Source organism: Austrofundulus limnaeus, unplaced genomic scaffold, assembly GCF_001266775.1.
Source record: "Austrofundulus limnaeus strain Quisiro unplaced genomic scaffold, Austrofundulus_limnaeus-1.0 Scaffold3, whole genome shotgun sequence".
Lineage (NCBI taxonomy): Eukaryota > Metazoa > Chordata > Actinopteri > Cyprinodontiformes > Rivulidae > Austrofundulus > Austrofundulus limnaeus.
This window is the reverse complement of record NW_013952405.1, coordinates 1,836,757-1,841,565: the sequence shown is the minus strand read 5'-3', so window position 1 is coordinate 1,841,565 and position 4,809 is coordinate 1,836,757. Positions and strand designations below refer to the sequence as shown.

General features: G+C 41.0%; 1 protein-coding gene across 4 annotated transcripts in view; it reads left to right on the top strand.

Annotated features, from left to right (window-relative positions):
• Positions 1 to 4,809, top strand: part of zbtb46 (zinc finger and BTB domain containing 46) — a 77,321-nt gene that overhangs the window by 2,864 nt on the left and 69,648 nt on the right. For 2 of the 4 annotated variants that reach the window (XM_014016931.1, XM_014016937.1), the window contains exon 2: positions 1,788 to 1,882. The exons of the other annotated variants lie outside the window; for them this stretch is intronic. The gene's annotated coding sequence lies outside the window, so the exon portion shown is untranslated. The remainder of the gene's footprint in view (positions 1 to 1,787; positions 1,883 to 4,809) is intronic. 4 annotated transcript variants of the gene reach the window in all.

Sequence of the window (4,809 nt, the reverse complement as noted above, 5' to 3'; positions counted from 1 at the left end):
TGTGTGTGTGTGTGTGTGTGTGTGTGTGTGTGTGTGTGTGTGTGTCTCTCAAACCGGTCAGTTCCTTTTCCCTCTGTTTTCTGGCTGTGTGACAGAGGGAACAACCTTACCTCACTCACAGACAGGTGCAACAGGGACACCCCTGTTGCACCTGTCTGTCATACACCTGTCTAGGACACAGACAGGCCGTGTCACGCATCAAACATTTTTTTGTCTCCTTTCATTTAATTGTGTTCATTATRACTTGAATCAAGCTCAATGTTAGTTTAAAAACAAGTCATTAAAGGGATATTCTGGTAATTTTTTYAAGTCATGTCAGGTACTTATGACTATACTATATTGTTCAGTTTTTCTTAAAAATGTCCTACTGGTGTGAAAGATGGCTACATCAACTAATTTTAAACAGCCACACTTTTTTGCACAATAACATCCACGTTGTTCCGCAAACGTCAGTCTCTTGAAGTTGCTGGTATATCGGCCTGCTTTGAAGAGCTGAATAAACTTTTGGACTGACAGATGCACTGATCAGAYGGACTGATTTATTCAGCAGCCTCAGGAGGCTGACATTCATGTAGAAAACACGTCCGTTGTTCGGYTGAGAAGACGGTGACAAACGAAACAAAGTTTGTCATGTAAATGAGTATGGTTTGATTTTAGCGGATGTGGCGTTCTTTCAAACTAATRTACAATTTTGGGGGAAAAATGTTCTTTTGTAAACCTGAAAAGCAATATAAAACAGACCTCAGCTTTGTTAGCCATTAGCATAGCCTGGAGAAAGACTTGCATCTCTTTGTGTTGTGTGACTGGTTAGACTATTTTAAAAAATGACCAAACTAAACCTTTAAAAGCAAATACGTCATACGTTTTATACTTACAAAACCATTACATATTCAGCAAAACGTCCTTCCATTGATTGGTATCTTGGACTATTATTAGATTTTTAATTTAAGATGTGGTCTTCTAAATGTCCCTCACCTTACTGTGGGTTATTTGYGCCCTTTTGGCTCACAGTCAACATGTACAGCTGAAGGATCTAGGCCTTTTCTTTTGTTGGGACAGTTGCTAACTGGATCTCCGGGATTAAGAGACCATCAAGCCATTTTTCCAAATTGTCTTAGGCCTCTGTGGATTTGCCTGGATGTTTTGTCCTTCCAACTACCGAGTTAAGGGTTGGCACTTGATATGATAAACCCTCCAAAGTCCTTTATTTAGTGATTCAATTACCATCGGCTTGTTTCTGTGTGTGTGCGTCTCCGTGGAAGTGTGTGTGCGTGCGTGTCGTCATGAGCAGGATAAGGCTCAATTATCTGCGTTTAATGCTCGCAATCCAAATAGCATTAGGACAAATAAACTCGCAGCGCACACTGTCACCTCACAGACCTGTCTCCCTGAGTACTTTAGATCTGTGTGGCCCCCCACTGCGTTGTACCACTGAACTTGTTTTTTTTTTTTTTTTTTGGAGGGGGTGTGCTGTGTAGTCCTTACAAGAACAGTGATGTGTGTGCGTGTGCACCTCCATCTGCGTGTTCCACAGGGAAAATGTAATACAGACCAAGACAACAGCTTCAAGGATGAGTGGAGGAGGAGTGTAGGCGAGATCGGCCGAAAGATGGAAAAAATATTAGCCGCGCGTGTTCTTGTGGGTTTGCAGAGCAGGGATGGAAGCGCTCTCCTCTAGCGCTCTTTATCATGAATGGACTTTTGAAGTCGATTAAACAAGATTAGTGGGTTAAATTTGCTCTGATCTCTTATTTTTTTTTCTTCCTTTCTTTGTTTTGGACTTGAAGCTAAAGTTGTGCGTGGTGTTTGCTGAAGGTGGTGCAGATTGTTACACTGGACATCATGGTGTGGAGCTTGCAGGAAGCAGCAGAGGTGCAATAAGGTGAGCAAAGAGACTTGAGGAAATGAGACACAGGGGTTTGGTTTGAGTGGCAGACGGGTTTGAAGCCCGACACTTAGCTCTTTGCTGTGTGTGTGTGTGTGTGTGTGTGTGTGTGTGTGTGTGTGTGTGTGTGTGTGTGTGTGTGTGTGTGTGTGTCAGCTAGCTGTTGTGTAGGTGGTGCTCAGTGCTCCCATTCAGACTGTGGGTTGAGGAAGCAGGTTAGTTGGCATTAGCTTTCAGCCACGCAAACCCCTGGGTGTGTATCTCCCTGACAACATACACGTCAGATCTTTATGTCCATAACGTGACGATTGCATGTGCAAGGATAATAAACACAGCACACACACACACAAAAAATAGTGTTTGTGTTTATTTCTTTGTTGTAACAACACTCATTGGCAATACATCTTATACGTTTGGAAAGCTTATTTATTTCACCTTGAATGGAAAATGTGTTTGTGGGTTGAACAGCAGAATTGAGTATGTGGGTTGCACCCATAAAAAACTTGCCAAATCTAAACCAAACAGCTTATTTTGTTTATTTAATTCATAAACCAATATTAAAGATTTAATTGTTGCTAACCTTCCCACAGAACGCCTCTTCAGAATATTTGAACTAAGCATTTAAGGACCCATTCATTCACCTTAAACAACCTGCCTTCATCTCCCTGTTTCTGTGCCTCTGTCACTTCCTCAGCCCTCAGTGACTACCTGTTAATGAGAACACCTGTTTGGCTAACGCTTTGTAAAACGAACCATTTACACTTATATCCAGACGTCTTGCACGACAAGTCACGTCTCTCTGGAGCTTTTTAACAACTCGGCCTATCTGTTGCGCTGCAGATGTGATCGTTGGCACATACRCTTTGTTTTTCCGTGGACCTAAACCGGCTCCATCCCCCACCCAGCTACTAACTCCCAAGGCCCTTTAGCTTAACTGCTTCTATAGCTCATTGTGCAACGCTGAATACAGGTGTTCCAAATCCCCATGGGGTTGCACGGATGCTGTGGGGGATGTGTGTGTGTGTGTGCGTGTGTGTGTGTGTGTCTGTGTTACAGTTGGCCTCCCTATGCACCTATCTGACACGCTCATCCTACCCCCCAACAGAGAGTGAGCAGGTGAGTTTTTAAGCCACCCCCCCCCCTCCTCAGACCACACAGACAGACAGACTCACCTCCACCCCACTTGCCTTTTCACATAGGTATGAATATTTAATAGCTCTTTGTGTGTGCATGTGTGTGTGCATGTGTGTGTGCATGGACTCATCTACAATATAATGTCAGGGAGAACAATAATCCATCTCTTTTCAAAACATTTTCATGTTTTTCTCGTGTATTTAGTACTGGAGGGTTTTCAGATGTGATTTTTTTAGATTTTCCAAGAGAGCAAGAAGGAAATCCCGAAACAAACACACACTATTTTTACTAGCTTTTTTGGTTGTTCTTTTTCTTTTTCTTTTCTGTTTCCTTCTTCCTTTTTTTTTTGTCCTGTTGAGGAGTTGTTGCAAAACACCTTTTGGATCGCACATTCCTGAGAAACAGATGAGGGATTTCACTTTGTGTACTTTTTCACCAGGGTGTGTTTTCCCTTTTATTTAGGAATGAGCAGGGAGCTTCTGTCCAACTGCTGCCTCATCTTTGTGCAACTCTCATCTCAGCATCACGAGCAATTTTCAGGATTTTACGTTTTTCAATTTGTTGCTTTAATAATCGGAATCGTTTCACTTCAGATGGCGTCAAAACGAAAGATGCAACAAGTGACGACAGCAGCTTTAGATGTCAGCTAACACAACTTATAACAAACATGCTCAGCTTTCTGTGCATTGGTTATAAGAAAAAATAACGTGTTTTTTTGAGTAGAGCTAGCAACACACAATGTTCCAATATTTTGAAGCTTTTCAGTATATTCTCTTGTGATGCTTTTTAAAGTCTTGTCTTCAGCATTATCAGACAATTTTAAAGACAACACATTTTAGATACATGAAGTAGAGCTGCATGAAAACCGTGCTATCAAATAATTCTTCTATTTTCAACAAAAAAAGATGTTGCACTCAGTTAGATAAATACAAAATTTCTTGATGGATTTAAAAGTTTTGGGGTAAACAATTCACTATGAGGGAAATGGTTATATTTAATGACTGAAGCATTTGACAATCATCGTCCTGATTAATGAATTGTTGGTAGTTTTGGTTTACTCTGAGTGTGACMATCAGATGTGGGAATGTAGGAATATTACAGTAAACAGTGAATCCACGTTAGTGCAGCATAGGGTTGGGTATAATCGTATYGTGTGCAATTAATTGTCAGAAAAACATTAATCGATATTTTTTGGCACTTGACGATTAATACGATTAATGCCACCAGGCAGAGTCTGTTCGGTGCTCCTCTCCACTTCAAATATGATGAACATTTAAAAAAAGGTTCTGTAATTTATTTATCTATCAGCACAGTTAAAAAGTTGATGCATAGCCTGAAGTCTGTGATTTTGACACAATTTGGAACAGATTTTTATGAAGAGAAAATCTTTCCCACTAAATTGGTCATGTGACTATGACATAAGGGAGTCCAGGGACTCCAGGGGATTAATCGTTAAATTAATCGTTATCGGCAAAGTACCACAATTAATCGCGATTAATTTTTTTGCCAATATTGCCCAACCCTAGTGTGTGCCGAATCTGACATTCCTTTAGCGATAATGACGGAGCTTCGTCCGTTTTTGATGACACACTGTAAGGGTGGGGGGGGGGCTCTGCCAGAACATGTGAGCAGACTTCGTCAAGTCCACCTACCCCGTGTTTTTGAACAACATATTGAAGCTGTCCATAAGAAGTTGCAAGGTAAAAAAAAATATCAGTGGTGGTGGATGAAACAACTGATGCACGAGACTGCAGTGTTCTGAACATTGTTGTTGGTAAGTAATTTAAGTA